Raw genomic sequence first — 26,088 nt, forward strand, 5'->3', positions numbered from 1 at the left:
AAGAAGTTGTAATTTTGTGCACTGTTACCGGAAAGCTTGAAAGGTGGGGGGAGAGAACAGCAGACGATTTTCGACTTTTCGCAATCTTTTCCCCATTTGGCTTTCCCGGCCGACGCCACGCTAGCCCTGGCAGTGGATTATTTTTCAACTTTCCACTTTCGCTGCTGCTTGCCACTGACTGGTATCCAAAGCCAGTCTTCCGAAACGAGACTTAAAACCACAAGCGGTAAGGGGGGATGAATGGAGGCGTGCAACGTGTGCAGATATTCAGTCTGTTTATTTATTCAGATAAACTCTTGAGTGAATTTTCGCCGCATTGCTGCTGTGTTGCTAGAGCTGGTTTTAATCTTACCAAGAAGCTCAGAAAAGTAGCTACAAAAAAAAACCACGAAGAGTTCGCCACCGCGCCGTGGGAGAAGAATTGTGTCCAGCTGCAAGGCTGCAAGGAAATGACAAAAAGTATAAAAGTATGCATTCGGTCGGTTCATTCAGTCAACTGCACTGCTTCCTGGTAGTTTTCCTTTTCCAAGCTTTTTTTTATATCTTCACGGGAAATCGTTTTTCACCGCTTTTCGTAACCAAATCCTTCTTTTAATCCCTTTAGCGGTGCATATGGTTGTTGGGAAAAAAAATAACAAAAATGATCTAGTGCATTTTTGGGTGCACTTTTTTTAGTCACGAGGGTTTTGCTTCTATTTTATCCTTATTTAATTCTGAAATTTTAAATTTTTACAAAAATTATTCAAAACACATCGTTAACAAATTTTGATTTAAACGGATACTGTTTAAAAAAGAAACAAATGACGTTTTCCTGGTACGAAAATTCCATTCCTGGTTATTTCTGAAAATTTTTGTAATATTTATTATAAGTTAACCACCGTTAATTAATTTTGTAAATTTATTTTTCGGCATATCGGTAAAAAGTAGTTTTGAAGTTGATAAAGATGGATAGAGAAGTGAGGAGAAAATTTACAGATGTTGAAAAGAGCGAAAGAGCATTTTTGCGAGGAAACTTATTAACGTACACCATACTTTACCCTGCAACATTTCATTATTTAGGAGAAGTAGTACCCTCTATCCCGGGACGGGCTAGGCCGTCCGGAGTATACGTGTTCACCACATGTAGACTTCGGACCAACCAGATTTCATTGTATAGGTTAAGGTAGTGCCACCTCTATCCCGGTACTACTTCTCCTAAATAATGAAATGTTGCAGGGTAAAGTATCAACTTCAGAACGACTTTTCACCGATATGCCGAAAAATAAATTTACACAATTTTTATAATATTTAGATTTATTTTTTTGAAGAGATTTAATTTTTTTTAAGGTTTTACATTTGAAATTTTCATCAAAGATCTTAACACCGGAAGTTGGTCAATCACACTCTCAGAACGTGCCTAATCAAATACAATTTTCCTTATCCAGGGTGGAAAAAACTTTTTCTTAAAACGTGATAGGATCTGGGCAAATACTTTCAAAAATTTCAACAAAAAATCGCGTTATAATGAAGGGGAATTTCGATTGAAACCCTGGATAAATTCTATAAGCATCAAGAAAAAAAACACGTTTAACCTTTTGCCTATTTGAAATACAACAGCTGATTTAGAACAATAGTTGAAACACCTGGTTTCTGTTATAAAAATGAACCCAACAGAAAACTTCCTCGTCTGAACGCCCATGTATTCTTTGGCAAGTGGAATTTCTTACAAGCTAGAACACACCCCAGAAAACAACATCAGGTCTCGTGAGGGCCAAAAAAAAACCGTTCTTACTATTGAATAGTTTCTTTAAATGTTTCAGTCACCGTTGTTGTTATCTTCTCGTTTTTGGATTGATTTTTTTCGGTGATTAAATGATATAACTGCCGTGTAGTTTACGTTTCGGTTTACTTATTTTATTTCAACCATTCTTCATTCATCTGAATCACCGAAAAAATCAATCCAAAAACGAGAAGATATTGCATAGTTTGTGAAGGTATATTGCCAAACTGCTAATTTTCAAAGATTAAGTGAGGGATAACTACACGAGAATCCGTGTATAAAAATGAATTAGGTCGAGATTTGTTTATTCTATATTGAATATTTTCCTACTTGGAACTAAGTTTTCAAGCTTAAACATTACCACGTTGTAGTCGCAAGTCATTCGGGCCACCTCAATAAAGCAATGGAAAAGTATCGAATCTGGAATAGCGGAATATGTAAGTTGACCAAAAAAGTGCAAAATTTCATTTGTTAATCTTTCATAATTCATTAAACTAGGAAACTGAACACTTAACACTAAACTAAACATAAAACATTTATAATTGAAAAAGGAAACTAAAATTGTGGTTTTTAAAACACAATAAAAGTATTTACAATCACTAATCATACACAATCAAATTTACAGTTTGAGCTGCCCAAAACCAAGCTGCTACGAAAAATAGTTTTTTGTTTTACAATTCCGAAAAACAGAAGGAGAACTGGGTATAAATTGCGCAGAGCCATGGCCGTAGGAAAGGGGGTAGGTTTGGGGTATAACCCCTCCCCCCCCCCCATGGAGATCCAAAACAGCAAGCGAAAGATTCTACTCTATTTTAAATTTAGAACGAACCAAATTATAATAATAGAGTAAGGTTAATCAACAGTAACAATCAAGACTAAAAACTAATGCAAAAGCTTCAAAACCTTATCCCAAGACAAAAATTCTGCTACACTTTTTCAAAAAATTTTCCTTTTTCACCGAAATATTCGAAAAAAGAATTTTATGTACATCTCAAAGCGTGTACAAATTCAAAGCGCAATTTTTGAATTCAGGTTCAGAATTCGGATTCAGAATGCAAATTTGAAATACAACAAAAGGTTTAGCTTGTATATGACCAATAAACATAACATATTGCGGATCAAATGAAAAATATCGTTTTTTTCACTTGCCATCAGTGTGCTACACTTCGAAGTATAACTCGAATTGACTGAATTCAAGTGTTAAACTTTATTGAACAAAATTGAACACAACGTTTGCCGTTTCTTTAAAGTGCTTAATTTGTAAAACTTACTTCGAGGGTTTCTGAGATACTGATTGCCGAATATCGGTGTTTCTCGTCAAAGATTTCTTTGTGGTCCTACATGTTTTAAGATTGCTTGTCAGTTCAATTTCCAGATTTCAATTTTCTATAAAAATTTAATTTGTGAACACAATTCAGCTGAAAATCACAAATTAAAGGTAGAATTTGAGTATTTTGTTTTATTCTCAAAACCCAAATTAAAAAAAATCATCTTCAGGATTTTAATGATGGAATTGATTCTTTATGAAAAATAATTACTGTTAAGAAAAACCATCGCCTAAAAAATCCTGCAAAAAATTCTCTATTTTCCCAGTGTATTTTTCAACATTATTAACTCATTAACACATTCTATATTTTTCCAGTGTATTGTTCAACATTATTAGCACATTAAGGACATCAAAATTTGTCATTTTATGTTTCAGAAACCAATGAATAAAATACTGTGTTGTGTTACATTTTGTAGAATGAGGTTTCTTTATTAGATTCATAACATTTGAATCATGTTGGCATACTAGCGGCAAGCAAGATATCTCGTTTTTGGTCCGCAATGTAATGCAGTTTTTTAAAAGCCAAATTTCATACTAAAATTATTGATTTGGTTCATGTTTTTTCATTTCATGCCATTTCATCAAGAAAATTTGATCCGAAAATCTTATAATTTTTCTCGCTTACTTTTTTTTGAAAATTTGATTGATTTTAATCAAAGGTTAAAATTTTTGAATTTGAAAAATAGTTTGGAAGATTGGGCTTATTTGATCTATTATATAAAATTCTCTTGTAACGGTGTTTGTAGTACTACTCCTCCGAAATGACCCAAACGACTCGAATGAAATTATTTTTAGAATATTCTGTAGCCATGCGAATCGGTTTATATCGAATAAAAATAACAGAAAGTCGCATCAATTGTCCGCAATAATTAAATTTGTAGTTATTTGAATCAAATTAAAGTCATGGCTATCATTTTTTCGAGATTTTCTTTACTTTGGGCGGTTTGTTTTTCGTCTCCAAGGTCGAGGCGTCGCGAGCCAACGTCGGGAGAGGATAGTAACCAGGGCATAGCATACTGATCAGTGAGAATATTTTGGCGCGTATTTCTCAACCAAGCATATTTTCAATGCAAGTGGTGGCGATATGAAGCCATGATGTGATTTTTTTACTTCTAGATTCCTAGCTCATTTGTATAGCACATGGTTATGAATGACGCCTAGACGTGACTCAGATTGACATTTTGTCGATCGAATAAAACATATAAATTTTTTTATGCAAAAATCTGAAATTGAAAAGTCAGGCACACAATTTTAGAGATTTTCTTTCTTTGGGAGGTTTGTTATTCGTCTCCATAGGCGAGGCGTCGCGAGCAAACGTCGTTGCAAGATAATAGTAACCAAAGCATACTGTTCATTGATCGCTGGAAAAATTTAAAAATTGACGCCTGATTCTCAATCAAGTGCCTATATTTCATATGCACGTGGGGGCGAAAGGCAACCTAGATGGGTTTTTTCCCATGCTTTTTTGTACACAGCACATGGTAATAAATGACGCCTAAATGTGACACGGATTGATATTTTATCGATCGAATCAAAAACATATAAACGATTTTAAATATTAAAACCATTTTTAATTCGTTAACTTAAGTAGTGCGTTAACTTTGCGTACGTTTGAAAAAAAGAAATTGGGAAGCTTTACATTCAATTTCGTATAATCCAGTACGCCTAGAACGCTAGATACATTAACTGAATAAGAGTCTGTCGTTTGAAGTAGATTTGATAGGATTGAAGTTTTTCAACGCCGAATGAACTTTTTGATTTTCTGCAAACGTAAGTGTTATCATTAAAATAATCTACTTTTTAATTACAAAAAGTTTGTATATGCATTTTCCGGAAGAATTTTCAATCAAGGAAGTAGACTAGAGCAAATCCAAACTTTCAACTTTTACGAAAAATGTATACATTATATCTTCGTCTAAAAATTGTTGGGCCCAAAAAAACAATATGATTTAATAAACTCAACTCTTTTTTTTAAATCATTCACCAAAAAACTGTTTACACGTTTACTGTTTGTTAACACACAATTCAACTACGTTCTTAACGTGAAAAGTGTGTTTTTGTTTTACATATTTTGGCTACATAGAAGAGACTTTCGATTCACTTTTTTGTTGAAAAGTTTTTTTGTAATTGATATTCCAAGGGCAGCAGATTTTTATAATGACTTTTTAATATAAAATTTAAAAAAAAATAATTCCTGTAATTTCTTAGGTGAAACAAGTGAAAACGCGCCATTTACCAATGAAACATCTACCATTTAAGAATGTTATCTCTCAAATGGCCAGAAAGAATATCCCGAGTGTTGAATCTGAAGCGGATATTCCAAATTATTATAAAGGTCTTTGTAAATCAAGGTCTTTTGTTTGAACAGCATTCAGTGAAATTGAAGTACCAAGCATTAATTTATTCCGGAGAAAAACTTAGGATATATCAATGAAAGTTGATAAAACAGACAAACAAGTATTAAATTCATTTTAAAGTCTTTTCACTGACACATTTGAAAAAGACCTATGTTTTTTCACTTGCCCCAATAAATGGACAAATATATACTTCGATATTTCTTTTGTCAACATAACTATTTTTTTTTTTTTTTTGATAATATTGAATATGAAAGTTAAACTGTGGTGATATTCGTTTGCATGTTTCATTTTTGAAAATTAAGATTTACAGTTAAAAAGAAACCTAATTTTTATTAAGGTTTTGTTTATATGATAATTTCCAGGAAGCAAAATGTACTCATGAAACCAACGAAGTCTGAACAGATTATTTCTTTTCGATCAAATTAATTTAAAAAAAATCTGCTTTACAATTAAATGTTATAAAGTTTTAAAAATATTACATAATCCTAAATGAAATCGCAGATCACCACCAACAATGTTCAGGAAATTTTGAAATCAGAACATCGCAATGCTTCAATCTTAGAATCTTTAAAATAATAGATAATATCTAAACATATTTTTTGCCCTTTTCAAAACCAATCGTTTCTTTGATTCATTGGGCTAAAGTTCAAAGGAATTAATTTGCATTTTTAGCTTGAATAAATAAAAAAAGGAATTTGCTGTATACAAAATAGACAGATTTAATATCATGTATAGTATCAGGTGAAACTTTTTTGAACATGATTTTGGTGAAAATATGGATTTTAATTCAAACTGCTTCGAAGGATGAGGATGGTGAATAAAAAACTGTTTTAAAATTGTTAGTAATAAATCTTTTCTTATGTTTTTTTATTTCTTCAGCTCTAAATCCAAAGCTAATTGAGAGATGAAAGCGCTGCGTATGCAAAATATTCGGCAAATACTCCAAAAATTGTCCCGATATTCAAAATTCTATTTTTAAAAAAGATTCATACGCAATATATTCCAATAAATGAGAAACTTTTTATTTCGGATTAAACCTGAATGTGAACTAGAACAAAAACGGAAAAACGGAATAAATCTACTAAATGGAATTCATACATATTATCAACATACAGTTTTTTTTATGGAACAAGTAACAAAAAGTGGATTTTAAAAGACCCGCAGAATTGAGTTAAAATTCTTAGGTTTTATTTTGATAGAATTAAGCGGAACGATTCGAGTAAAGGGAAAGGAGAGAATTGTAAAAAAAAACTAGGAAAAATGGAAAATGGACGCCAAGTTGAACATGGTAAGACGAAGTTTACCGGGCCTGCTAGTTTAAGTATAAATAAGTTATTTTATAGAAATTAAAGACTCTCCTTATTTTATGCCGAAATGAACTAAGTAATCTACCATACTCTTGAACAAATTCATAAATTTTAAGCATCGATGAAAGCGGACTTAGCTCACATTTTAGGGTTAGGACAAATTTTCTAAAGTTACAAATTTATACGAAAACTTTCAAGTTCTTAAAAATATATATCCATATAGCTTCAAACATAATTTTTAATTTTTTTTTTTTTGTTTTCGTGCATTGTTGAGCAGAAAATCAAATATAAAAACCAGTCACCGAAACCGCCCCCCCATGAGTCAGTTCTTCTCACTGCCCTGCGTAGAGCTGACAATAATTGCTCACTAAGAAAAGATTTTTCCAATTTTCTTAAAATACCATTCTATATACTATACACTAATGTGCGTTCCTAAACATTTTTGAACCATCTTAGTTTTCTTTATAAATAACGTGAATTCGCAAATACGAAAGCTAAACATTTTAGGTGTTTTTTGAAGCTTTACAGTTTATCTCGTAAGGAATTGCGGCCTCTAAAGCAAAAATAAAATCATCAATCATCTGTTCTAATGATGAACATTAGTTTAGACATTCATCACTCAACGAAAAATTTCCAAATTTAATTCTGTTATTTGAACAATTTCTAATAAACAATTCGAGGCAGGGCAAAGCGCGTCTGTCCGTTTATCTATAAGCATATTTTATATTTGTTGAAATTCATGGGCACCTTTCATCACAAAACTTTTGAAGAAATTGAATATAAACAAAAATATTTGAAATTCCTGAATTTCATATAGACTTAATTAACCATTCACAAGAATGTCAATATATCTGGCAGCACAGCGTGTAGCAATACAATTTTCCATCTGTGGAGTAAAATAGAAGTGTTTTACCTGGCAAAGACTTTCGTAGGCACTTGAATCAACAAACACGTATTAAACGTCAGCCGACGCGTTTGGGTACCCATATATGCCCACTTTGCCCCAAACAAAATTTAATTTATGCTTAAGAAATCCATCCAAAATTTAACGATTAGGTCGAACCGTAAACGGGGGGAACTTTGATCACCGGCGTTACTTTGATCATAATAAAATTTTAGCTGCAATAATCAATAACTAAGTCTGAAGTTAAAATATCTAAAAACTGTTTTTACGTTTGAAAGACTATACATTGAGTTTCTAATAGTTTTAATTTTGTTTGTACTTGAAGATTTTTTTATATTACTTAGAATGTAGTTTTATAGTTATGAAATATCTGTTTTTTTTTTTTTTGAAGACCCACAAACAAACACCTCTCCTGAAAAAACTATAGCATTTAGGAGAAAATTGGTTGTTTCATATGAAAGTTCAATTTTTTCCTTTATAAAAGTATAGTTTTGAAGTTATTTTTATGGTCATTATATGGATATTTTTGGATATTTAATAAAAACGGACAATTTCTATGTCAAAGCCTGTATAGAACAAATGACTAAAACCACCATCAAGTAGTTAAGTTTCCATAAAAAAAATAACATAGGAACAGTCGGAGGATCTAGGGAATTGCATGATGGTAAAATTTGGCCAAAAAATATTGAGAAATGTTTACAATTTTTGCCCCTAAATGTGTGCAGCAACATTGTTTATCTTTTGAGTTTATTTGTTTTTTGAAGAAAACGTTAAAAAATCAGTCGAGTCCTAAGCAAAAGTTACTGCCATTGATGTTTTAAGACATCTGTTATAATTGGCATCAAACAATAATTTTAAAGATACTGAGATACGTTAAAACCATAGTGATCAATGTTACCCCGAAACATGAAGTCTGGTTTTGAAACAAACATTTAGTTGTAGCATTAATGTCGTTTGAATATTTTGCTATCTGTGATCATGCTTTATACTCCTTATTACAGTAAGTATATTTTAAATTTTTAATGTTAAAGAAAACCAACCCCATTCCAAAATATCCGAAAATGAATTAAAAAAGTGATCAAAGCTCTCCCAGTTTAAGGTATATTATTGGTTTAAGTGTTCCTGTTTATATATTTCTGGTAAACAACAGTCCCCATTTTAAAATCTTTATCGAGTTTACTGAATAGCATTTTTCATTTACGAATTATAAAACATTATTCTTAACGTGTGCGTCTTACCCCCAGTTCTCCTAGTTATATTTGCCAAGAGAATAATCATGATTAATTGGATAAACATGCGACAAAAACTTTATTTAAGAGAGCATAAATCAAAGTTCAAAATTACTCAATTTAAAATTTTTGTTTAATTTTGCAAATATAGTTAGAAAAAATAAATCGATTTAAACCTGAGTCTGTTCCAGCAAAACTGTTTACCCAAACAAACTGACAAGCTTATTAAAATTGTTCAGAAAAACGGAGAAAAAAAATTAGTTAAACCTTAAAATAAAAAGAAAATTCAGGATCATTATTAAGCTGGATCACAATATTTCTGGAAAAATACTTAACTTTAAATTTTTTCCATGCTGTTGTACAGTTCATTTTGATTCACTTTTAAACATGATAGTTCATGACTCAAGTTATTGATCAGATTTTTCGAGTAACCATTTTTCTAAATCGCAAGTGTAGATGTTTCAGAAATTTTTCCACTGCTTGAAATGAATTTCCTAGTCATTTTTACATTTTCTTTTTTGAAAAAGTTATCAATGAAATAATTCTAACTTCAATTTTTTTTTATTGAACATTGATAACAAAACAAACTGTTACAAGAACAGTAACCGATTCCCACCAGTGCAAAAATTACTGAAAAATTAACACTTAGGATTTTTTTTTATCTTAGAAAACGTCGAGATAGCTGTCGCCTGGAAATTTAACTACCAATGTTTAAAGCATCTTTTTCAGTTAGTTTGTGTAAAAAATCATAATTTACTGGCTTTTCTGGAACTTAACCTGATACATAGACGACCACCAATTTTGTGTTATGTTTTTCATAAGTTTACTCGTTTCCTTTTGGTTCACCAATTATCAGTGTTAAATGTAAGAAGATTTAGATGGTTCTTGATTTAGCGCAATAAATTATAATTTTGCAAAAAAATGTTAACTCATAGCTTATAACTTATAGCTTGTTTCCTGATAAATAAAAGCTAAATATTCTCTGGAAAAAATTATAATCATTAAACATCAAAATTAAGAGTCAATAAAGTAGTTCAGTATGCTCGATTTTCATGCGGCTTCTTTTTGTCTGCTTTTCTCATAGTTTTTTGTAATATTTTCTAATTTTCGTAAAATGTTTGCATAATGTAGGTTTAGTACCTCTTATACTGAATGACATTTAAGCTGTACGGCAATCCATATTTATTTTCTCTCGGAAACTACAGTGAGCGAAACAATAATAGTACCACTATGTGTTTTGCTTGTTAAAATATAAATTCTTGAAAATCGTCAAAAGTTTCTTCTGCAATTTGTTTTAAATTGTTCAACGGATAAATTGAGCATATGTTTTAGTTTTTGGATGAATCAATTGGCGTTGAGGATAAACGATATGAAAAACAGTGCGAAATAAGAATAGCACTACTTATGTTTTCAACAAAAATCTCTGTGAAGAAGATTTTTCACTCCATTCACTACATTTGTCTACAAACTATTTGAATAGATAACTGCATTTTTAGGTTTTTAAAGTATTCCAACAGGTTTTAAAGGGGTTTAAAAGAGATTTTTCTAGAGCACTAAGTAATCTTATATCAAAACTGTACGACTGCCCCAAATTTGTTTATTTATTTATTTATTTATTTATTTATTAAACTACATTCATCTGACTACAGTGTCTTCATGAATTCCTATCCTAACTAACAAAGAGATTATTAACTTTTTAATTTTCAGAATGTTTGCATAAGAGTTTTCAAATGGTTTGACACACTAATCGTTGATTTGAATTGGCTAGTAGTGATATGAAAATCGTAAAGTTCGTAGAATGCGTTGAAGATTTGTTGCATAGCTCGCATGGGTTTCAGTTGACCGTAGTTTGTTCTACGAAATTCGAGACGAAAGAAGTCCTGTCCTCTTAAGTTTCTTGGTCGAACGTTGATGTTGATGGAACGAAGAAGGGCTGGAGCGTCGACGTCGCCATTTAAGATTTTCGCGATGAAAGTCGCTCTTGCGATGATCCTCCGCTCAGCTAGAGTCTGCATTGCAAGTAATCGACAGCGATCCTTATAATCTGGCAAGTTGTATGGGTCGTTCCACGGCAGAAAGCGTAGGGCATACCTGATGAATCTTGACTGCACCGATTCGATCCTTCTAGACCAATAAGACGAACACGGGCTCCAGACAATCGATGCTGTTTCCAGAACTGACCGGACGAGCGAGAAATATAATGAACGTAGACAATAGGGATCTTTCCATTCTCTAGATATTCTGCATATGAATCCCAGGTTACGGTTGGCTTTTGCTATTATAGACGAATAATGTTCTCGGAAAGTTAATTAGCTGTCAAGGACAAGTCCAAGGTCCTTAAAAGATTTTGTCCTTTCAATTGTTTCCCTGGAGATTTGATAATTCCAGACTATGGGTTTAATTTTCCGCGAGAAAGAAATAACAGCACATTTGGAGGTGCTTATTGTCAGGCGATTTAGGGAGCACCAGTTAGTGAACTGATCTATGTAAGATTGCAGTTCGGCACAGTCATCTGTGGATTTTACTTTTCGAAATAATTTTATATCATCAGCATATCCCAATAGGCAGTGTGTAGGTAAGGATTGGAAGATATCATTGAGGAAGATTGAAAACAGTAGCGGACCTAGGTTGCTGCCCTGCGGGACACCAGAGAGGTTACTGAAAGGGTCAGATTCATGCGTCCCGAGCTTAACCGTTACTCGTCTATTGCTGAGGTAAGATTTGAGCCATTCAACTACTGTGTCAGCCACACCTAAGTGTTTGAGTTTTGCTAAGAGTAGAACATGGTTCACCCGATCAAACGCTGCTTTGCTAAGGATATTCAAAACCTGTAAAATGTTATGCGCTGCTGACTAAAATTGATATTAGGCCTAGTGCAAGATCTCATTCCAAATGTGGTCTTGATCGGACATTGAAGTTTGTATGGGATTTTGAGACATTTTGTTCGGGAGAACCATGAATAACTTTGGTTTCCTTAAGCCAATTTCTTTTGAAAACGGGCTTTCTTAAAGCCAAAGTAATGACAAATATTTTATTCGAAGACTGCAAATCGATTTGAGTTAAAATTAAAAATAAGGCTTAAAAAATGTGCTAACTTTTTAAGGGTGGTATTCATCATTGTTAGTAAGTCGGAACGTTCGAACATTCGACACAGCATTAACTGTGATGAATACCACTCTTGAAAAAGTAAGCCCATTTTTGAAGCCTAAAAACTTTTTTTTATTTTAACTCGAGTCGATTTGCAGTCTTCGGATAAAATATTTGTAATAGTTTGCGCTTTGAGAAAACCCGTTTAAAAAAAAATCGGCCGAAAGAAACCAAGCTATCCGCGAAAAACTATTTTTTCAAGTTTCTCCTAAACAAAATGTCTCAAAATCCCATTCGAACTTCAAGCTCGTTAAGCGATCCCTCCCTCTTACTGAAAGGGTGGAGGGGATCTCTCAAATAAAAGTAATTAATATTCATAACTCGAGAACTGATCATGCAAATGGAACCAAATTTTTCATGAGAGTAAATTTCGATACGAGGAATGTTTCTATGATGGTTTGATACTTCTCCTTTTCCCCAGTGGAGAGATAAGAAGGGGGAGGGGGCTCCCTTAGATTTTTTTTCAAAACTCGGCCACAATTCAAGCAAATGGAACTAAATTTGGCATAAAAGCGTATTTTAATATGAGAAATGTTTCCATGGTTATTTGAGACACCTCCCTTCTTCCAGTGGAAAGGATGGAAAGAGAGAGAGAGGAGGGAGGGGGGGTCTTCCATTCAATTTTTATACATAACTCGAGAAGTTATCTAGCAAATGGAACTATAATCGACGTGGGAGGGTATTTGAATACGAGAATTGATTGTATGAGAAATTGGGGCCCCGCCTTTCTTTCAGTGGGGAAATCTAAATGGGGAAAGGGGGCTTTTATACATACTCTGTATAACTTGAGAAATAATATTGCAAATAAAAGCAAATTTGGCATCAAAAAATATTTGAGTACAAGAAATATTTCAATTAATATTAAGTTCTCACCCCTACATCCAATGGAGGAATAGCAAGGGTAAATGGGACTCTCTAACGTGTTTTTGCTAAACTCGACTAACTGGCTAGCCAACCGTGGAACCAAATTTAGCATGAGATGGTATTTCAAAACGAGAAATACTTCTATAATTATTTGAAACATATCCTTTTTTACGCTTAGAGCATAGGACTGACGATATAATAAGGGGGAGGAGGGCTTGCATATAATGTTTTTGCATAACCCGAGAATTTATCTAACAAATGGACAAAAATTGACATGGGAAATTATTTCGAAATTGTTCTATGATTATTTGAGACACCGCCCTTCTTCCAGTGAGCAGAAACATAGGAAGGGATGAAGATGGCATAATACAATTTTTTTTGCCTAAGTTCTCAACTTATGTTGATGAAACCAGCAAATAGAATCAAGTAAAGGTATTTGATTACGAAATATATTCCTACGATTGTTATAGACCCTCACGCCTTGCAGTGTGGGTATGATAATTAGAGACCCCTACTTCATTCCAGCATTGTAGGATGGAAAGAAAAGGAGGGTTCCCTTGCGATTTTTTTTTGCATAAATCGAGAACATATCTAGCAATGGGACTATAATTTACAAGATAGGTTGTTTGCGTATGAATTTTTTGAGACCATCCCTTTTCAGGACGGAGTCGAGAGAATGAGGCAGGCAAATATTCATATTTTATTTGACATAACTCGAAAACTCTTATCGAACAAATGGAGGCAAATGTGGCATATGACATTTTTCAGATATTTAGATATTTATATAGTATAGTTCGTGAGCCCTTCCTCATTGGTAATGGGAGTGGTCGGAGAATTCATATCAACTAATTAATTGATTAATTAAAGAACTTATGGAGCTTATAAACACATAATTTCAAATCTTGAAAATAAATAAGATATCAACTTTCAGAAAATTAGTTCCAGTCTTTTTTGTATTGCAATTTGAAAATCCTGTTGCATCTCTCATTTCATTTGATATATGTATGTTGTAATTTGATTTAAAATATTGCTCAGTGATAAAGAAATATAACATTTCGTTAATAATTTGAGATAACAAGGATTAAACCAGAATTTAAATGCGGTAATCATACATCTTCTGTTTTCAAAAATCAATAACACATTTTCCATTTTCATTCGAATCAAACAAATTCGTGTCAATTACGCCATTATATTCAAACATTCTTTTAAGCGACAACAATCTCGTCGGACAAAGTGAATGTTGTTTATTTTCGGCTCGAGTAGAAGTTACAATTTTGCATTCCCGCAGGATTACAACAAACGAACATGGCGAAAAAACCAGCGTCAAAAAAATTTCCCCGGACGCATCCGCTGGAAGCCCAAACTGCAAAAATGCTGACGCTCACAGCCGAGCAGCAGCAAAAGCTGTGAAAAAATCAACACCTTCCCCAGACTCGTCAGATTCTCGGTATTCATTTTTGTTTTCCCTGTTTTTTTTTTGGGTTGGTACTTGGTTCAAATCTACGATGTCGCTACAGGAGCGACTGCCTCCAGTCCATATTTTGTTGTGTGATATGTCCACAATTTTACCCTTGCAGGAATCAGGCACGCCCACCCGCCCACTCCTGTCAAAGAAGAAGGACCAAATGAGTTCCATCTGGTAGCGTATGGGCCCTGCGGGAACTTGCAGAAACTCTCCGGGCGACAAATTTGTTAGGTGTGCCAACGTTCTCGGAAAAAATAATATACATGGGAAGATGTGTGTGTATACGTGGGTTTACGTTTCTGGTAAAAATTTTCCATGTAAACATGATGTAGCTACAAATAATATGAGTGCGCTGCCATGGGTTTCCCGAGGGAAAGCGGAAAATTGTGTTTTGCCTGCTGCTGCTCCTGTCGCTTGATGGACTAGTTTGTTTCGCTCGGTGTGACAATTTTCATAGTTTTATGAATGTTTAGAAAGGGGAAATGCAAATTGTGAAAGTTTTGTAATTAAAATTTTTGGGACAAAATTCGTTGCTAGCAAAAGATTGATCATGAACAAACGACAAAAATAACAAAAATAACAAAAATGACAAAAATGACAAAAATGACAAAAACGACAAAAATAACAAAAATAACAAAAATGACAAAAATGACAAAAATGACAAAAATGACAAAAATGACAAAAATAACAAAAATGACAAAAATGACAAAAATGACAAAAATGACAAAAATGACAAAAATGACAAAAATGACAAAAATGACAAAAATGACAAAAATGACAAAAATGACAAAAATGACAAAAATGACAAAAATGACAAAAATGACAAAAATGACAAAAATGACAAAAATGACAAAAATGACAAAAATGACAAAAATGACAAAAATGACAAAAATGACAAAAATGACAAAAATGACAAAAATGACAAAAATGACAAAAATGACAAAAATGACAAAAATGACAAAAATGACAAAAATGACAAAAATGACAAAAATGACAAAAATGACAAAAATGACAAAAATGACAAAAATGACAAAAATGACAAAAATGACAAAAATGACAAAAATGACAAAAATGACAAAAATGACAAAAATGACAAAAATGACAAAAATGACAAAAATGACAAAAATGACAAAAATGACAAAAATGACAAAAATGACAAAAATGACAAAAATGACAAAAATGACAAAAATGACAAAAATGACAAAAATGACAAAAATGACAAAAATGACAAAAATGACAAAAATGACAAAAATGAAAAAAATGACAAAAATGACAAAAATGACAAAAATGACAAAAATGACAAAAATGACAAAAATGACAAAAATGACAAAAATGACAAAAATGACAAAAATGACAAAAATGACAAAAATGACAAAAATGACAAAAATGACAAAAATGACAAAAATGACAAAAATGACAAAAATGACAAAAATGACAAAAATGACAAAAATGACAAAAATGACAAAAATGACAAAAATGACAAAAATGACAAAAATGACAAAAATGACAAAAATGACAAAAATGACAAAAATGACAAAAATGACAAAAATGACAAAAATGACAAAAATGACAAAAATGACAAAAATGACAAAAATGACAAAAATGACAAAAATGACAAAAATGACAAAAATGACAAAAATGACAAAAATGACAAAAATGACAAAAATGACAAAAATGACAAAAATGACAAAAATGACAAAAATGACAAAAATGACAAAAATGACAAAAATGACAAAAATGACAAAAATGACAAAAATGACAAAAATGACAAAAATGACAAAAATGACAAAAATGACAAAAATGACAAAAATGACAAAAATGACAAAAATGACAAAAATGACAAAAATGACAAAAATGACAAAAATGACAAAAATGACAAAAATGACAAAAATGACAAAAATGACAAAAATGACAAAAATGACAAAAATGACAAAAATGAAAAAAATGATAAAAGTTTGACAAAAATAGCTACGTTCTTTTTACTTTTCTTCAACTTCACATAAAATTATATTAAAGTATCCCCAAAGTTTATTTATATTCTCTCCAGAGTTTTTTTCATCCTTATTTTCGGGAATATGTTATTTTATTTTCTCTTTCATAATTATAAATTAAGCCATTCATTTTTGTGTGTGTCTATTGTTTTTATCAGGATTCTATATTTACGCTTTCATATTTCGCGTGTGCGGATCACGAAACTGTACGTTCAACCACTCATTCTTTCTCATTAACACCAGAAGAGCGTGTTATTTGGTAGAGACAAACATGATACAACAAACCACAGAACAAACAGCCAAGGTAGTAAGGTCATCGAAAAACCGATGACACATCATTACAGCAGTGGGTCGCTGAAACAAGTTTTCCCCCAGCTTAATTCGCTCCATCAAAAGGTTTTCTCCCTGTCTATAAAAAAATGAACACTTACAAGGACTGCCATTAGTTGATGATTCAATTTCACCGGAACCCTGCGGCGGAAATGGGTTATTCTGCCATATCACTTCAATGGGTCGTCGGTTGTCCTACACAAGAGAGACCGGCAAACGTCCAAAAAAGTAACGAAACTCAGCAAAGTTGCTGCCAAATGTGGACAGTGATGGATAACGCAATCATTACCCCAACAAACCAACCAAACACATTTTTATGATCTCCCATTTAGTGCTCTGTAATCCAAAACAGGTGGCTATAATCTCTAGCGCGGGACAACACACAGTTACCTGACCAGACCATTCAATTAACCGTCTCTAGAAAGGGGGGATGATCGTAAGGGTGCCATGTTGAATGGGACAAAACCACCAGCGATGATGACCGATTGAGGGGGAAGGAGCAAAGGATGACATTTGGTTGGTTAACAAACGAGGACAGCTCCTCGGGGATACACAAATTTGAATCCATACCCGCCGTGGAACAAATTGTCGTGTTTTGTGGCTTATTAACAAATTAAATGCTTTGCGCTGGCCGAGAGACAGAGAACCAAACGCGATTAAAACTTCAACATTTTAATGTAAATTGCACTTTTATTTGATGATGAATGTTTTTATCAATTCAAAATCAAAATTTGCTTGCTTATCTAGACAGTTACTATCGCTTGAAAGTTTTTTATCCTTATAGAGAAACTGAAGTGGATTTTTAGCAGTACAGTCTTCCTTCAACCAGCTGATGATTTTGGATAACGTGGAATCACCTTTCTAGGGCTATGATGGCAGAAGTGGGAATCAGCCTCGTTCCTTGATTGATCTTAAATTCAAAAATATAACAAATTTTGGTCTTCAGCAGCCTAAATTACTACAAAAATATTTCGTAGTTTCGAGCCACAAACCCTAATTGATTATATTTAAACTCGTTTGCCCACATGCTTTCTGCTTAACCTTCCTTTTGAGTTAAAAAAAGATGCAATTAACCGATTAAGACCAATTACATTGTATACGGTAAGCTCCTATATCGTGGATGCTCTTTATTCCATAGATAAGCGAAATACAACGATTTAAATTTAAAAAAAATGAAAAATTGACAAAATTTAAAAATTTCAAAAAAATTAAAAAATTGACAAAATTGACGGAATTGACAAAACTGACAAAATTGACAAAATTGAAAAAAAAATTGAAAACTAACAAAATAGACAAATGGCAAATTTGACAAAATTGAAAAAATTGGTATTTTAAAATTGTCAAAATTTTTATTGCTAGAGGTTATTAAACCGATTATTGCACCCTTTGTTGCTATATCATATTTTACTCTAGCATTTGTTGTTTGATCCAATTTTTTTCAATTGATTAGTTTCCTTCACTTAAGAGTTTGAACTATTTGAAAGACATGAACAGGTTTTTTTTTAAAGTTTTATTCTTAATTTTTATACCTCTTCCATTTAAAAGTTTCCGTATGCTGTGACTTTTAAAAGAGTAAATTGCGTGAGATTATAAGGTCATAGAATTGGGATTATAAAAGATTTTTCAGAATCCTGTCACCAAAACAATCTCTACATAGTTGCAAAATTATGATATTTATTTAAAAATTATGATTACCGTAATCTGGGGTGATATTGATCACTTTATTCAATATTTTTCGATTATTTTTTCTGTTAAGGTGAACGTGGCATGTTTCATATTTTTATAACCAGTACTGAACTCCTATGAATGTAAAACTTGGTTGCAGTAGTTTATTAGACTATTTTAAATTTGATTTAAAAATCGATTTCTTCTTTGTTCAGAATTTGATGCTTTGGGGTAATATTGATCAGTCTCTATTGTGACGGTTTAAACGAGTTTTTTTGATCATAAATCAACTTTATAATATTTACAGATGCTTGTTTATCAATTTTACCTAGCTTTTTTACGTTTTCTTTCAAAAACATTTATAATCGAAAAAAGAACATTGATGCTGCATACATTTAGGGGCAAAAATTAAAACAATTGCTAAATAGTTTTAGCTTCAAAATACAAATGAAATTTTACCATCACACATTCCCCTAGGCCCTCTCACTATTTCCATTTTCATTTTTTCTTCAAAGTATACCATTTGATAGGGTCCTATCAATTTGTCCAATACGGGCTAACTCCTTATTGTCCTTATTTTTTGAATATCCAAAATTTGTCATTTAATGACTTCAAAAAGAGCACTATAACTATACATATTCAAAGAAAAAAGTTGTTTTTTTATATTCAACAAGCCGTTTGCTTCTAAATGTTTTTTGGTAACATCAGGAGAGCTGTTTGTTTGCGAGCCCTGGAAAAATAGAAATTTTAAGAATTTGAAATTACATTTTTTAAAACAGAAAAAAAAATTTCAAATACAAACCAAATTTTTCCTATTTAATACTCCATGTATAGGCTTTCAAACGCTGAAAACATTTTTCAAAAATTCAAACTATAGACTGGATTATTGATGATATTGTGGAAAAATTTATTGTTGGTCAAATTTACCCCGGTGATCAATGTTACCCAGTTTTAAGGTACATCAAAATACTTTTATAATTTAAAGAATTTTTAATTTTCATTTCTTGAATTCATTTTGGTTCTACTTATTCTACTTGTTAATTACTATGTGTCATATGTATCCAAATAATATTTACAGGATGTAAGAAAGGCTACAGTCCACTGACATCACGGGGGTATCCCGGGGGGTGATTCCGGCAGTATATTTCAAATCAATGAGATTTCTCCAACTATTATTTCGAACTAAGATTCCGCAGTCCAGCGATGATTGAAAGATGTGCCTTATAGGTGTCAGAAGAGATGGCATAAAACGCTTCAAAAAAGTAGCTTGTATACCGTCCGTAGAAGATGAATTTTTTAGATTAGCTGTCGCTTTTAGGATGGCTGCATCGTCGACCAGAATATCATTCAAAGATGACCCTAAGAGTGATATATTTCCGACAGCCCTGGCCACTTGCTCCAAGGAAATTTCCCCAGTTATGAAAATACTAGAAAATTTATCGGCATTAAGTTCACAAATTTCTGTATCAGAATTCACTGTGTCGAAGTCAAGGAACATGTAAAATGGAAGCACTGGTTCTTTCCATTGATTTTTTACGTGCTTCCTTGAAGATTTCGGAGATTTCCTTTGTAACCGGTTTAGATAATTTAAGTAGCTACGCTTACTGACTTTTTTATAAGCAGAGTTTAATTTGCGGTTTTCTCCCTTAGTGTAAGGGGATTTGTGCTTGTTGTAGTTTCGGAGTGCACGTTTCTTGGCCGTCTTCAGTCGCCGAAGTTCTTTAGTGACCCGGGGAGTCCGTAGATTTGTAGCCACCCTACGTTTCGGAGCATGGCGATCAATGATGTAGTTGAGAATGTTCGAAAATGTCTCAGCAGCCGCGTTTGGATCAGAAGGATCGAGCTCAACTTCCCATTCGACAGACTCAAGAACGAAAGATATAGCTGCAAAATCCACGTTCTTGAAATCTTGATAGAAGGATGCCATTTTCTTCAAGGGAGCAAATATCCTTGCGGCATCGAGAGAGACCACTAAAGCTGGGTGATGTGGAACAGCTTTGACAAGAGGAGCGGGTGCTAAGTCAATCGTCGGAATCCTGAAACCTTCATTCACGAAACAGAGAACGAGCATACGTCCGTTTTCATTCTCGATATTATTTATCTAACGTAAAGTCACTGTAGGGGAAAAGTTCATATAACGCCCCATGTGGCTAATACGCGCCACACTTGTTTTGAAGAATCTGAAACATTTTAAGCCAGCGAAATATTACCAATTTGTTCTAAATGCTGTGATTGGTCATGGCAAGTATGAATTTATCCTTAAAATGCTCCTATGTCGTGATGTTTTCACAATTTAGGTTTTTTTCGAGGTTCATTTCGATCTAAATTTGAAAACACTTTCAATAAGGTGTCACCAAGCAGAGAAAAAAATGAATTAGACAATATTTTCTGACACATCGATAGAGGAGAATCTAAACTATGATTTAATGCTAAAAAATCATACCGAACTCGCTAAGGTATGCTTTTCATGGGTATGTTCTATCACGGTCCATGCGCTCATTATAACGCGCCAATCATAGTAGGCTGAAAATAGCATTAATTTTTCAAAAGGCCAATTTTCATTGAAAATGAACAAAATGTCTGAAACCTTAATTTAAGCGATAATTCAGCCCAAAAAATCTAATTTTTTTTATTTTGATTAGTCCATTTTGATTTTTTTTTTCAATCAAAGTGTCTGTAAGTATTGGTGTGTTTTCGGCCTTCGGCTGCTTTCGGGTGTGCTCGGCTACTAGGCGCGTATTTAATACACAGCCGCACGTATTTGCAACACAGTTTTGTTCTGTGGCTTTGAATAAGGTTTTCAAAAATCAAGTTTTTGAAGCAACTATAGCTACCCAGCAAACATGAAATCGCATTTAAATGATAACTCAAGTCATTAAAAGCGTTACTGCGAATCGTAATTCCACCTAACGTAAGTAAAAGGTCGTAAAAATCGTCACTCGAAGTAGGTTTCAATGGTTTAACTCGGATATGATAAATAGTCCGCCATGTTTGCAGATTTTGAAGACGATTCCGTTCCTTTGCTTTCTCCCGCGTGGGTCAAGTGAGAGAACAACTTTGTTGTTCTCTCTGCGACCAACAGTGTAGCCAGATTGTTAAAAATCAGATGGTGTATTTACAAGAATTGCCCAATGACAGAGGCAGAAAATATTGTCGCTGGCAACGGTTCGCATGCGTTGAGAGAAACAAACTGGTGCTCTCTTGCATTCCTTCAGTATGTATGAATATGGTGTCCTATATCGTCCAAATCGTATAACCTTATCGCTTTAGCCAGAAGTTGAAAATATGTATGTATATTGCCTCCACTTTGGTAGGTAAATGCCGTTTTTTCGAGTTTCATACGATCATTCCATAATGTATATTAGACGTATAACAAAGTTGTAGAGAAATATACCTACAAAAATGTTTGCTGGGTATTTGAGTAATAAAAAATCATAGGCATTTGTAGAAAACAATTTTCTTCAACGATTGCACCCATTTTTAACACAATTTGTATGTGGGATACATAGAAAATCAGCGATTCGCTTAGGTGGCGCATAATAGGGCATGTACCCCTACTAAGGGCGTCTAAGTATACGCTAGAAGATGCCGAGAACGAAGAACGCATAGGATCTGTAAACAGAAAGCCACTTCGAGAGGACCACCATTTTAGGCCGGGCATGTTGAAGTCGCCAATGACGAGTATCCTCAGTAGAACAAAAAGAGCTGACTTTAGACAGGCAACGCGAAAAGGACTCTGCTGAAACCAGGTCGCCAGAACGATCAGGTGGCACGTACACTACACATAGATAGAGTTTCCGCTTACCGAGATCAATGCGGGTCCAAAGAAGCTCCAGATCGTCCCAGTAAACGTCTTCAATAAGCAAAGCCGGGAGTTAAGATCTAACGGCAAGTAACACTCCACCACCAGTAGATTTTTTGCTGTTGAGGGGGCCACGGTCGCAACGAAACACTGTATAATCTGGGCCAACAATCTGACTGGAGAGGATACGGTCATTAAGCCATGTTTCGGTTAAGGCAATTATATCGTAGCAGGAGCACGAAGTAGCAAGCAGATATTCGATCACGCAGGAACCACCCGTGATCTGGTAGAAAATGCTGATAGAGTAGTCCGATTCAGATGCAGTACCGGAACGAAGATCGCTGGTAAGGCAGATTTCATCACGCGGAGTAGAACTGTCTATGATATCATACTTGCCTGATAGCGAAAGCAGGAGAACCCCTTCGCCACAGACGAACTCAGGGCCGGGACGACTGTTGACGCTGGCTGGAAACAGCGCGACTGAGTCGAAGGGCTCCGGGGTCTCCGTGGTTCCTAGTTCGTTGCGTCCCGGTGCTGGAGGTCCAGTAGAGAACGCCGGATTTCCGAGGTCAGGAGTATATGGCTGGGTGCATCCGTCGGAAAGAGGAGACTGACTACGCGAAGAAGATGTTCTTGTCGTAACAGGGTACTTGCCTGTAGGTGTGATCTGGAGAACCCCATCGCCTCCAATGAACTCAGGACCAGGACGACTGATGACGCAGGCAGGAAGCAGCACGACTGCGTCGAAGGGCTCAGGGGTCTCCCAAAGGCTCAAAACTGTGCGTCCTGGTGTCGAAACCCGAGAAGCAATTGAGACACTTGCAGACGAGATGTGTTGGTGGACTTCGTAGAATCTGCGGTTAGGTGAAAAATCATCACACAACGAGAACGTTCCGGGGGAAAATGAATACTTGGCTGGATGAGTAGGCTGGAGGACCTCATAACCGCATTCGAACTCAGGACTGGGACGGCTGAAGACGCTGGCTGGAACAGCGCGACTGAGTCGAGGGGCTTTGAGGCCTCCCAAGTGCCAAGTTCGTTGCGTCCCGGTGGAGAACACCCAGAAGCGTTGGCTGATCCTTCCACAGCAGGAAAACGGTCAAGAGATAAATAGCAGAGAGCTAGGGTCTCGTTGTCGTTGTCAGTTGGAATGAGAACCATGTGATTCCCACCAACCTTCAAACCTCTAAGAGGGTCTACCTCAAGGACACCGGTACGGTTGTGGACCGACCCGTGCCAAAGACTATCGGTGTGGTAGCTTCGACAGTTAACTGGAAGAGTTGTACCGCTGGGGCAGGAGTCTGAGGCCGACGGTTGAAGTTTGTTGGCTGATCCACAAATTCACGGAACTGCATCCCCGTGGGCCAGGTCGTTGTGTTCAGCCCGGCGTCTTTGAGCGGGTAAGGGTCTATAACGATCGTAAAAACATATCTCGTAACCAAGTACCTTTCAATGCCATATTTGTTTCCATTCATTGGCTTCGATAACAAAAATTGAGAACTTATGCTAACAAAATTGTATTGGGCTCACCTCCCTCCTTCTATGGACCTAGTCACTGAAAGGAGATTTTTTAAAGGTTTTATTAATGACACTTTACTATCCTTATTTATTGATAACTGAAAGGAGGATGGTGTGTCTGATAATCATAGAATCATATCAAAATGATTTTCCATGTTAAGTTTTGTCCATTTCTCGGAATTTGTAAAATAAAAATTGAATATAAGCTTTCCTCTTCCCTTCCTATATTTCCAATTCTATCCATCTACTGCAAGAAAGGATTTGTTTCACATAGAATAATTTCTCGTATTGAAATATCATCCCATGCCAAATTTGGTTTTATTTGCGTAGTAAATTCTTGAGTTATGCATAACCTTGAAAGGAAGTACCACCCCTGTTCCGTTTTCTCCATTGAATGGAGGGGTGAGAACTTGATATTAATAAAAGTATTTTTCGTACTCAAATACTTTTGAAGGCAAAACTTAGTTTCATTTGCTCGATTAATTCTCGAGTCATGCAAAAAATTTGTATGAAAGCTCCCCTTTTTCCCTTAACCTCTCTCCGCCAGAGGTGCAAAGAGATCCCTACATGTAGCATGCAGCGCACGACTTTTAGCCGATTCTAACAGACCGACATCAGCCACGAAAGAATCGTCTTGCAAAGTTGCAAACTGATTCTTTCTCCCTTATGTGCAGAACGTCGAACGTGTCGGCAAGTAAAAGTCAACCGCGCGGTAAAATCCTTTGACTGCACGTTCCGAAAATTTGAAACGATTCTCCGAAGTTAAGATAACTTGCAAACTTGCAAGGCCGAAGATAAAATCCCTTGAGCCGAACAGAAAGAATCATTTCCGAATATAGCTACAGTCTGCAACTTGCAGACTGTAAGTTGCTTGCATGCAGCGCGATGATGAGATGTACGTTTGCAAACTTGCAAGTTACAGACAGAACCGTAGACTCTTTCTTGTGCTGTGCGGTTCGATTCGTTCGTTCCACCCCTAAAACCGAACCGAATCCATGGAGAAAGAAAGTGATAGGCCGAGGTGCCGCCGACTATCCATTCAGTTGCCGTTCAGCCATCGAAGCGTGCGTATGTAGGTATATGGCTCATCACAGCAAATACAAGCAAATTTTTTTTGATTATAACTTTGTCATCTTACAAGTTATTTATGAATACAAAGTTGTTAACTAAAACTGATCCAAACTATTGTTGAAAATCATATATATTGCTTTCTAACAGAGCTGCGTTAAAATTCTTTGAAGGTTCGGCCCGAAATTTTCAATCGATTCTCCGATTCGTACCGAAGGAATCGCAAACAGTTTTACAAACTTGAAACAAAAATTCCGATTTGTATGAAAATGTTCGTTCATGTTAATTCTTTAGTCAATTAATTTTAATAAAAAATACATACTCATTTTAAGCGGATTTGTGCCAACGTAAGAACTTAACTGCACAATTAACACACGACGTATTACAGGACACGACACTTGACGTTCTTACAAACGGAAAAAGGATTCAAAATTACCTTTTTTGTCGACCGGTTTCGGGCTCGATGTTGCCCATCTACAGGACGATGTCCGACTGATCACACGAAGAAATTACTAGCAGGATCATACTACGAGTGTCGTAGTATTCGTCGAAAGAAGGTTCCTTTATGAGATTTTCCTTTTGGTGAAGGTGAAAAGCGGCGACATAATTGGTGGGTCATCTTCGTTCATTAGCGGTTTTTCGGAAGTACTAATAAACATCGACTCCCAAGCGTTCAAATGTGAGGCTTTTCTTACGCATTTCCTATAGATCACTTTTTCCCAGTTTATGGAGTGGTCCATTTCCGTTGCGTGGGCGGCTACGCTGGATTCATTGACCCTGTTGTTGTCTACAGCATTCCGAGGTTCTTTAAGTCGAACTTGAAGGAAGATTTTGAAGAAGAAAAACATAAAATCCTTGAGGCAGGTTTTTTGAACGGTTTTGACAACGAATTTGTACTCAAAATTCTCCGAAAACATGCCCGAAAAAAGTACCGAAGTGATGCTACTACTTTCAGGCCAGAGAAAGAAGAGCCCTACAGAGTTAGCCTGCCGTTCCACCCGAAACTAACTAATGGGATAACAAAAATCCTTTCTCAACACGGTCTGAAAACAGCATACAAGAGCGGCAACACACTTAAGGATCGGTTGGTCTCCTTGAAGGATAAGATCCCGCAGGATGAGAGATCCGGAATCTATGAAATTCCCTGTGAGAGTTGCCCAGCTGTTTACATTGTATTCCATTTCCATACATCTTATTTTGAAGATTATACAATTGACTGATTGATGGGCGAAAACGTGATATGTATAACCGTGAAACGTCCAGCTTTTTATAAGCAGTTTCGAAATATCTAAGATAAATAGTAACTGTAGAGTACCTATAACTTAAAACGCTTTACAGTTTTCAGCAAAGAAGTA

At 34.8% G+C, this 26,088-nt stretch overlaps 1 protein-coding gene across 1 annotated transcript in view; it reads left to right on the forward strand.

Moving 5' to 3' along the window:
- The window catches only part of LOC129741575 (uncharacterized), a 531,269-nt gene that overhangs the window by 355,177 nt on the left and 150,004 nt on the right, over positions 1–26,088 (forward strand). The window lies entirely within an intron of this gene.

This window comes from Uranotaenia lowii, chromosome 2, assembly GCF_029784155.1.
Source record: "Uranotaenia lowii strain MFRU-FL chromosome 2, ASM2978415v1, whole genome shotgun sequence".
Lineage (NCBI taxonomy): Eukaryota > Metazoa > Arthropoda > Insecta > Diptera > Culicidae > Uranotaenia > Uranotaenia lowii.